Here is an 11,335-nt window from a genome sequence, read left to right as displayed (position 1 = left end):
TTCACATAGTAATATGCACATGTTTCCTCCATGGCTTTTCATGGCTTGATAACTAGATTGCTAGAGCGCAGTGGCACGATCACGGCTCACTGTACCTCCACTTCCTGGATTCAAGCGCTTCTCCTGCCTCAGCCACAAGAGTATCTGGGATTACAGGCGTGCTGCACCACACCAGGCTAATTTTTGTATTTTTAGTAGAGATGGGGTTTCACCATGTTGCCCATGCTGGTGTCGAACTCCTGAACTCAAGCGATCCGCCTGCCTCAGCCTCCCAAAGTGCTGAGATAACCCTCGTTAGCCGCGCCGGGCCTCATTTATTTTTATTGCTGAATAATATTCCATTGTATGTATGTGCCACAATTTGTTTATCCATTTGCCTATTGAAGGACATCTTGGTTGCTTCCAGGTTTAGGCAATTATTAATAAAATTTCTATTAATAACTGTGTGCTGGGTTTTGTGTGGACATAGTTTGCATCTAATTTGAGTAGACAAAGAAGAGTGTGATTGCTGGATCCTAGGGTCAGATTACGTTTAATTTTGTAAGAAACTGCCAGCAAAGAAGGAGAATTCCTTTTACTCCACATCCTTGTCGCATTTAGTGTGTCAGTGTTTTGAATTTTAGTGATTCTAATAGGCATATAGTGGTATTTTATTTCATTTTGTTTTGTTTTGTTTTTTGAAACGGAGTCTCACTCTGTTGCCCAGGCTGGAGTGCAATGGCACAATCTTGGCTCACTGCAACCTCTGCCTCCCGAGTAGCTGGGACTACAGGTGCATGCCACCACATCCAGCTTATTTTTTGTAATTTTAGTAGAGACGGGGTTTTGCCATGTTGCCCAGGCTGGTCTGGAGCTCCTGGCCTCAAGCGATCTGCCTGCCTCAGGCTCCCAAAGTGCTGGAATTACAGGTATGAGCCACCACGCCCAGACTATTTTATTTTTATTTATTGTTATTATTAATATTATTCTTTTTCAGACAGTGTGTCACTGTGTTGCCCAGGCTGGAATGCAGTGGTGAAATCTTGGCTCACTGCAGCCTGACATCCCAGGTTCAAGTGATCCTCCCACCTCAGCCTCCAAAGTAGCTGGGACTACAGGTGCATACCATCACACCCAGCTCCCTTTATATTTTTGATGTTTATTTCACTAATTCTCAAATCCTACAAATCATCAAGTGTTCTATCCCATAATATCTTTTCAGAACCAGTCTTTATTTTGGCTAAGCTGAATTTAGTTCATAAGATATGAATTAGTAATTTTCACCTTTCAAATATGAAAGTGTATCAATTCTGAAATAATCTAGTTAGAGTAGAAAGGGTCTTATTCACAAAAGACACTATTATTACCTCCAATTTGCCAAACAAAGACTCCAGACTTTTTCTTTCTTCCTTTTCTTTCCTTTCTTGTTTGTTTTTGGGTTTGTTGTTACGGATCCTGTAGCCTCAACCTCCCGAGTAGCTGGGACTGCAGACACATGCCACTGTGCCCGGCTAATTTTAAAAAATTTTTTGTAGATGCAGGGAGTCCCTATATTGCCCAGGCTGGTCTTGAACTCCTGACCTCATCTGATCTGCCTGCCTTGGCCTCCCAAAGTGCTGGGAATATAGGCGTGAGTCATCACGACCAGCCTAAACAGCTTATTTTAATATTTCTTGCAAGGCAGAGCTATTAGCAATGAGTTCCCCCAATTTTTATTTTTCTAAGACACTCTATTTCTACTTCACTTTTGAAGGATAATTTCAGAGTACAGAATTCTAGGTTGGTGTTTCTTTTCTCAGCAGTTTAAATGTTTTATTCTACTCTTCTGGTTTGTATGATTTCTTAGGAGTCAGATGTAATTCTTATCTTTGCTTCTTTGTGGGTAAAATGTGTTTTTTTCCTCTGGCATCTTTCAAGATTTTTTCTGTATATTTGATTTTCTGAAGTTTGAATATGATATTCCTAGGTATAGGGGTTTTCTTGGTTGTTTTCTTTTTCTTTTTTGGGGGGGGGATGGGAGGGGCTTTTATCCTACTAGGTATTCTTTGAGATCCCTCGATTTGTGGTTTGGTGTCTGACATAAGTTTAGGAAAATTCTCAGTGATTATTACTTCAAATATTGTATCTATTCTGCTTTCTGTTTTCTTCTTCTGGTATTCCCATTACATATACGTTGCCTCACTTGTAGTTGCCCCACAGTTCTCAGATACTCTGTTCTGTGTTTGTTTGTTTGTTTTCCAGTCTTTTTTCTGTTTGCTTTTTAGTTTTCGAAGTTTCTACTCAGATATTCTCAATGTTACAGATTATTACCTCAGCCATGTCCAGTCTACTGATGAGCCCATCGAAGGTATTCTTCATTTCTGTGTTAGTGCTTTCGATATCTAGAAGTTCCTTTCAAGAGTTTGGGATTTTACTCTTGTTGCCCAAGCTGGAGTGCAATGGAACGATCTCTCGGCTCACTGCAACCTCCGTCTCCCAGGTTCAAGTGATTCTCCTGCCTCAGCCTCCTGAGTAGCTAGGATTACAGGTGTGTGTCACCACATCCAGCTAATTTTTTGTATTTTTAGTAGAAATGGAGTTTCACCATGTTAGCCAGGCTGGTCTCGAACTCCTGACCTCAGGTGATCCACCTGCCTTGGCCTCCTAAAGTGCTGGGATTGCAGGCATGAGCCACCTTGCCCAGCCTAGAAGTTCTTTTTTATTCTTTATTAGAATTTTCATCTTTCTGCTTGCATTATCCATCTGTTCTTGTATGTTGTCTACTTTTTCCATTAGAGCCCTTAGCATATTCATCTTAGTGTTTTAACAATTCCCAGTCTGATAATTCTAAAATTCTGCCATATCAGATTCTGGTTCTGATATTCAGTCTCTTCAAACTGTGTTTTTGTTTTTTATTATGTCTTGTAATTTTTTTTGTTGAAAGGTAAATATGATGCACTGGTTAAGAGGAACTGCAATACATAGACCTTTACTAATGTGATGAGCTGTTGGGGGAGGGGAAGCTCTGTATTCTTTGAATAGGTCTCAGTCTTGTGGTGAACCTGTGCCCCAGACTGTGAACTTCAACAGTGCTTCTCAGAACTCCTCCACCCTTAGGTGGGACAGGATGGCTGGAGCTAGCTGCAGCTGGGTATTTCCCCTACCTCAGATTAGATAAGGCTCTGATGAAGCCCCAGAAGGTTGAACTCTAATAAAATAATTTCTCTTGAGAGCAGGCCTTTTTAGAAAGAACAGAATTCTCTGGTGTATTTTCAAATGATTTCTATTCTCCTCCACCTGCCAGAAGCACAAGGGATTTTTCCTCCAATATTCACTGTGAGGACCTGGTAGAGACTCAGGAGGTAAAACTCACAAAACCATGTGTCCCCTGACCCCTCACAAAACTATGAGTCCCCCACCCTGTTAAACTCCAGGAGGACCCTGGAATCTCCGCGTTGTCCACATTGAGCCTCCAGCAATTCAACAATTACAGTTCAGATTTTCACATCCTAGTACTGGTGCCAGCTAAGGTTTCTGCCCCCGTAAGTTGTGATTCTCCGTATCTGCCTATCTCTCTCTTCAGTTCTGGGGACAGCTGTTTGCCCTGTGACCTCACTTTTCTGATATATCTATGAAGAGTTGTTGATTTTTCATTCTGTTCAGCTTTTTACTTGCTGTTAAGACAGATTGGTGACTTCTAAGATCCTTACACGTCAGACCAGAAAGCAGAAGTTCCTGCCTATATTTTGCTGAGAGGCATTGGAAAGTTACCCGGCAAAAAATTCTATTATAAACAGTGAAGAATCAGAAACAATGATCCAATAAGCCCCAGACCCTCCAGGGTATAAAAGAAGGACCAATGGGTGGAACCAAGATGGAAATCAGCAGTGGCTCATGGGAGAATGATCGAATGATAATGATTTGTTGTGGCTATACCAAACTCTGGATGGGACCTGAAGTTGGAGTTGGAGGATGTACAAAGCCTCAAGGGAAGGAAGACTTTTAATGCTTATTGTCTGCTGTCTCCTTCCTTCCTTCCTTCCTTCCTTCCTTCCTTCCTTCCTTCCTTCCTTCCTTCCTTCCTTCCTTCCTTCCTCCCTTCCTTCTCCTCCTCTTCCTCCTCCTCCTCCTTCTCGTTTCTTTCTTCTTTTCTTTTCTTTCTTTTCCCAACATCTTATTCCTTAGAATCATACAAAATGAAACTCTACAGATGGGAATCAAAGAAGGCTGAAGATGACAAAGAAAAAAGGAAGATAACAAAAGGAATAGAAGAGGAAATTTTAGGGAATTTGTTGTTAGAAGGTAGTAAAAGGTAATCAGAAGTGATCCTATGGAAGATAGGATGCCTCACTTCTGATTAAGACATCCAAGGTTTTATGGACAGAACTTTAACCCTTCTCTCCTAGTGTCCTGAGAGTGACATCCCCTCCACCCCAGGCAATGCCTTTTTCTGGAGCATGAAATTCTCCAAACAAGTTTCCGAATTAAGGATTTTGATTGAGCTCATTTCCCAGAATTTGGTCCTGGCCTCTTTTTCCAATTACAGAATATGAATCAGCTAATGATTCTGAAAAATAAAACTTCAGATATTTCTTTGTACTTGGAGAAAGAAATAAATATACTGTGCAGTGCTCTTCTGATACATTCCAGAATAATCTTCACATTAACTCAGTGGGGAAGCAATTGGATTTCCTCTGAAAGAGAGGAGAACATATCTCCTACATTGCCAAAAAAAAAAAAAAAGTTCAGTAAATTCCAGGGACAGGAGCTACTACAAATGTTCCCATTTTTTTGAAGAGAATTTGTTCTGACCTCACTTTTAAGGGACTTGGTGTATATGTCTTGAGCTTATTTTCCATTTGCTAATTAAAAGTACCTTGTCAGCAGTATTTATTACTATTATTATTGGTGAATGAATCATCCTCTTTTTCCACCAAATCTGCTTTCCAGACTCAACCATTCTAAATGCTGGCTTACAACTCACTCATGGGTGCCAAAACAACCACTCAGATGAGTCTCCTCAGCATTTCTCTGCCAGATCCTTTTCCTCTCTAATCTGAGACTAAAAGTCTTATTTGAACAATTGCCTGCTCTTAAAAAATTTTCTGGATTGACATATGTCTTACTCCCATACCAAAACATTTTTTGCATTCTTCCAAGACCAAGTCAGATCTCCTTAAAAAGGCATGAAAAATATAGATTTGCCTTCAGCTTAGTGTCTTCCAGGGCAGACCTGTGACTTCTGAGTCTTGCTAATGAATGGATTGCCAGAGAAGTTTTAGAGACCCACATTCTGTCTGTATTTGTAAGATATCACAGCAGTGGAAATTCTAATCAATGCATTAACAAAGAGCTGCTCTAACCCTGTACTTTATTTTTCAGTTGAATTTCCAACTCTCAAAAACATCACAAAAATAGTACCAAGATGCTCGTACATGCTTCACCAAGCTCCTCCAAAGTTAACAACTTACATAACTAGTTAATCAGTTACCAAAATCAGAAAAATTAACATTAATTGATTTATTACTATTACCTAAGTGATAAACTTTATTCCAGTTTCACGAGTTGTCCTGCTAATCTCCCTTTTCTGGTCCCAGATCCCATTGAGGATCACATGTTGCATTCAGTTGTGATGTCTCCTTAGACTCCTTTAATTTAGGACTGTTACTCAATCCTTCATTTTTCATGACCTTGGCACTTCTAAAAGTCAGTTATTTCGGGCCAGTTATTTTGTAGACTGTCTTTCAGTTTGGGATATCTCTTCTTAGAAAATGACCTCTCGGCCGGGCGCCGTGGCTCAAGCCTGTAATCTCAGCACTTTGGGAGGCCGAGATGGGCGGATCACGAGGTCAGGAGATGGAGACCATCCTGGCTAACCCGGTGAAACCCCGTCTCTACTAAAAAATACAAAAAAAAAAAAAAAAAAAAAAAAAACTAGCCGGGCGAGGTGGCGGGCACCTGTAGTCCCAGCTAGTCGGGAGGCTGAGGCAGGAGAATGGCGTAAACCCCGGAGGTGGAGCTTTCAGTGAGCTGAGATCCGGCCACTGCACTCCAGCTTGGGCGACAGAGCGAGACTCCGTCTCAAAAAAAAAAAAAAAAAAAGAAAATGACCTCTCACACACCTCTGACCAGATTTCTGGAAGGGTATTGAGGTTCTACACTTGTGAGCAAACGTATGCTCGGGGGAAAAATAATGAAATCATGCCAAATACATACTTATTTCTTCTATAGTTTAGGAACGTACTGAAAAATGAGGTCTCATGCAACTCATCTTTTGAGGCCTATGCGAATCTGAAATGTAGTTATCCTTTTCAAAACAATTAAGTAGTATGCAATCAATTACAAAAAAGAAAAAAAAAACAGAAAACCAAACTCAAATGGCTTCAGCCACAAAGAAGATTTATTGGCATACATGACTGAGACATCTGGTGGTAAGTTGAACTTCAGGGAAATGCTGACCCAGGTGCCCCTGAGTCTTTCAACCTTAACTTTACCTGCCACAGTGTTGGCTTCACCTCAGGGGTAGCTCTCTCTATGGTCACAAGGTGGTTATCAATAAAACCGGGGCAAAATGACCTCTCATCGACATCCAGAACATCATAACCCAGTCACTAGTGCCAGCAGATGAAATGCACTAATTGCCTTAAACCACCTGCTCCCCTGAGCCAAGAATAGGACCACTGTCACCCAAATCACATATGGGGTGCTGTTAGGAAGGAAAAATGAGAAATGGATGCTGTATTGATATGGTTTGGCTGTGTCCCCACCCAAATCTCATCTTGAATTCCCACATGTTGTGAGAGGGACCCGGTGGGAGGTAATTAAATCATGGGGGTGGGTGTTTCCCATGTTGTTCTCGTGACAGTGAATAAGTCTCATGAGATGTAATGGTTTTAAAAAGGGGAGTTTCCCTGCACAAGCTCTCTCCTCTTGTCTGCTGCCATGTGAGATGTGCCTTGAACCTTCCGCCACGATTGTGAGGCCTCCCCAGCCACGTGGAACTATAAGTCCATTAAACCTTTCTCTTTTGTAAATTGCCCAGTCTCGGGTGTGTCTTTATCAGCAGCACGAAAATGGACTAATACATACGTAGACAATTAACTATGTCCCCACAAGCTGGAATCCTCAGTGGTAGAATTGCAGACAAGTGTACATATGGAGCAGGAGATTCTGTGTCCATGCGTTCCAATGGATGCTCAATGCTAAGATGGACTCAGCAGGAAGGTCAGAAAGAACACAGTCTGGAAGAAATTAAGCATGAAAACTGGGAGAAGGTGGTCCGTATTGCTTTAGTATAACACTGTCTGTGGTGGGCATTTAGACCTATGCACTCACAAGTGTGTTCTGTGCAACATGGAATAATGATAGGCACCATTTGAAATAGGGGTCCTCAAGCAGACAAGTTTGAGAAATGTTACCTCCATCAAACATACCTGTGCTTCAGGCCACATCTCCTCAACCCACAGTTTTACCCCAGCCATTGCTGTGGCAACCAGCCATGGGCAGGTACTTCATCTCAGCCACATCATGTTCCCCTTGTTTTCTGCCTTAGGGCTTCTTTGTCACTGCAGGCTGGGATGCCTGCAGGAGTCTGTTGAGTGCTTCTAATGCATGCACAATCCTGGACATGTGAAAGAGGTAACATCTAAGGGGAAAGCTTTGATAAATGTGGGATGGAGCCAATGAAAACAATTTCTCAGCTGGGTGCGGTGGCTCACGCCTATAACCCCAGCACTTTGGGAGGCCAAGGCAGGCGAATCACCTGAGGTCAGGAGTTTGAGACCAACCTGACCAACATGGCGAAACCCCGTCTCTATTAAAAATACAAAACATTAGCCACCTGTGGTGGCCGGAGTCTGTAATCCCAGCTACTCAGGAGGCTGAGGCAAAAGAATTGCTTGAACCCGGGAGGTAGAGGTTGCAGTGAGCTGAGACCCCACCACTGCACTCCAGCCTGGGTGACAAGAGTGAAACTCCATCTCAGAAAAAGAAAGAGAGAAAGAGAAAGAAAGAAAGAAAGAAAGAAAGAAAGAAAGAAAGAAAGAAAGAAAGAAAGAAAGAAAGAAAGAAAGAAAGAAAGAAAGAAAGGAGGGAGGGAGGGAGGGAGGGAAGGAAGGAGAAAGAGAGAGAGAGAAAGGAAGGAAGGAAGGAAGGAAGGAAGGAAGGAAGGAAGGAAGGAAGGAAGGAAGGAAGGAAGGAAGGAAGGAAGGAGAGAAGGAAGGAAGGAAGGGAAGGAAGGGAAAGGAAGGAAAAGAAAATTTCTCTCAGGTGGAAATTCTGAGGTGCATTCTGCACAGCTCCTCCGTGGAGCACCATCCATGTAGAGCCCCACAGTGGTTATCAACTCAATAGCACACCCTTGGATTGGCTTTTCTTTTTCTTTCTCTTTTCTGCTCTTTCTGCTCCTCAGGATCACTTTAAAAACAAAACAGCCAGGCACAGTGGCTCATGCCAGTAATTCCAACACTTTGGGAGGCCAAGGTGGGCAGATCACTTGAGGTCAGGAGTTTGAGACCAGCCTGGTCCAACTTGGTGAAACCCAGTCTCTACTAAAAATACAAAAATTAGCTGGGTGTGGTGGCGTGTGCCTGTAATCCCAGCTATTAGGGAGGCTGAGGCAGGATAATTGCTTGAACCTGGGAGGTGGAACTTGCAATGAGCCAAGACTGTGCCACTGGACTCCAGCCTGGGCGACAGAACAAGACTCCGTCTTTAAATAAACAAACAAACAAACAAACAAACAAATACAGGGTCAGGCATGGTGGCTCACACCTGTAATCCCAGCACTTTGAGAGGTCAAGGAACATGGATCACTTGGGTTCGGGAATTTGAGATCAACATGGGAAACCTGGTGAAACCCCATCTCCACCAAAATACAAAAATTAGCCCAGTGTGGTGGTGCATGCCTGTAGTCCTAGCTACTTGGGAGGCTGAGGTGGGAGGATCGCTGGAGCCCCGGAGGCAGAGATTGCAGCAAGATGAGATCTTCCTACTGCACTCCAACCTGGGTGACGGTCAGACCCTATCTCAAAAAAACAAAAATAAAAACCAGGTCAGGCCATATCTATAATCCCAGCACTTTGGAAGGCCAAAGTGGGAGAACTTGAGCATAGGAGTTTGAGACCAGCCTGGGCAACATAGCAAGACACTAAATAATTAAAGAATCAGCTGGGTGTGGTGCCATGTTCTGGCAGTCCCATCTACTTGGGGGTGTGGGCTGAGGTGGCAGGATCTCTTGAGCCAGGGAGGTTGAGGCTGCAGTGAGCTGTGATTGTGCCACTGCACTCCAGTGTGGGTGGCAGAGCAAGACCCTTTTTCCAAACAAAACTATTTACACACAAACTCTTGTCTCGGGCTCTGCTTTCTAGAGTAACCCAGGTTAAGACTCCAGATGAAACAATTAGTTATTCTAGTGCAGACTTCTCTAAGTCCTTATTGTTTAATGGATAGCAATGATACTCTAAAATTGTTTATAGGGTGGAGTATTCTCTAAATTTATTGACATTGCAATACTTTTTCTTTCATGAACATTTTGTGAGGCTAGTGTTCTGTAGACACATTTTGGGCAAGATTGGCCTAGACCGAACACCCTGGGTCTCACATGATGTGATTGCAGCATCTGTCTCCAAGAGTGACCCCTAATGAGCCATTCCTGGTAGCCATGGCTACCATGGCTACCATTCCCCATTCTCACACTAAGTCTGGGCTGGCCTGGGACTTGTGTCAGCCAATAGAATGAACATAAATAACACTGCAGGCCTGGCCTTTAAGACAAGTGGCAATTCCCACTTTCTCCTTCTGGGAATACTTACCTTTGGGAGCCTTGGGTTACCACTTAAGAAATCTGGCTACTCTGGGCTGGGCACGGTAGCTCATGCCTATAATCCTAGCACTTTGGGAGGCTGAGGTGGGTGGATCACCTGAGGTTGGGAGTTCGAGACCAGCCTTACCAACTTGGAGAAACCCTGTCTCTACTAAAAATACAAAATTAACCGGGCGTGGTGGTACATGCCAGTAATCCCAGCTACTCAGGAGGCTGAGGCAGGAGAATCACTTGAACCCAGGAGGCGGAGGTTGTGGTGAGCCGATATCATGCCATTTCTCTATAGCCTGGGTAACGAGAGTGAAACTCCATCTCAAAAAAAGAAAAAGAAAAAGAAAGAAAGAAATCTGGCTACTCTGTTGGAGAGAGCATACAGAGAGCCACGTAAAGAGGAGAGGCCCTGAGACAACAGAAAAGGAAAGAGATGCAGCTGCTCAGCATCCAGATGGTTGAATTTCCAGATGGCTCCGGTCTTAGCCACATCTGACTGCAAACCAAGCCAGACCAGAGGAACTTCCCAGCTAAGGCTACTCAATGTATAGGAACATAAGTATAATAACACATTTATTGTTTTAAGCCACGAAGTTTTGTGGTGGTTTGTAATACACTGCAATAGATAACAGAAACAGTGGTAGAATAAAGTTTGGAACTGTCTGCTTTTGAGCTCTCAATGTGGAGTCCTAAAGCAGGGAATTGGGTACAAATGCTTCAGCCTTTGATTTTTTGCTTGGATGATTTCTTGTTTCTCTTAGTGTCACATACTAACCTATTTCGTGGGGTTTTCTTTCTATTAAAATTTTACTACAAAAACATGAGTCTCCCTCTGAGCTACTGCCTAAGAGAGATGAAATCTGCTTTGAGGTTTAGATCTTTCCACCTATTTTTCCATGATTTCTGGCCTCCTGGTATTCCCACCAAACTTCTGGTAGCAGTTCTCTGAGGAATTGACCGTTTCTGCTTTTAGTGAATGTGCACAGTCCACCCTGGCTCAATTGGGGGATTTTGGAGACACTGATCTGGCCAATCAGAGTTTCCCTTTCCCCAGCCACAGTGATTAGAGATGGCAATGATCCAAGATAACCAAGCTATATCAGACTTCTGCTTCGATGACTAAAAAATAAGCATTTTATATTCCACTGGAATTGGGGTATGAATAGCTAAGCAACAAAACATATATAATCTTCATATACATTGAGCCAACACACCCCACATTGTAGATTAAAGCTAGAACTCTCTCTTAAAAGCTAGAGGTGTATATTCAATGGTTTGCTTGACATCTCCATTTACATGTCAAATAGGTGCTACAACTTAGTATGTCCAAGAACAACTCTTGATATCCACACATCCCAAATATGCTTTTCCAATAGTCTTTTCTATCCCATAAATGGCTCCACCATTGACCAGACACTATGGAGTTATCCTTGATTCTTCTCTTTATTTCACATCCAATCCATCAGAAAACTGCTTCTGCTTTCCCCTCAAAGAACATCCAAATCCAATTATTTTTCATTGCCTCCACTATCCTGTTACAATCCTTCATTTTTTCTTGCATAG

Source organism: Chlorocebus sabaeus, chromosome 2, assembly GCF_047675955.1.
Source record: "Chlorocebus sabaeus isolate Y175 chromosome 2, mChlSab1.0.hap1, whole genome shotgun sequence".
NCBI lineage: Eukaryota > Metazoa > Chordata > Mammalia > Primates > Cercopithecidae > Chlorocebus > Chlorocebus sabaeus.
This window is presented reverse-complemented; position numbering follows the sequence as displayed.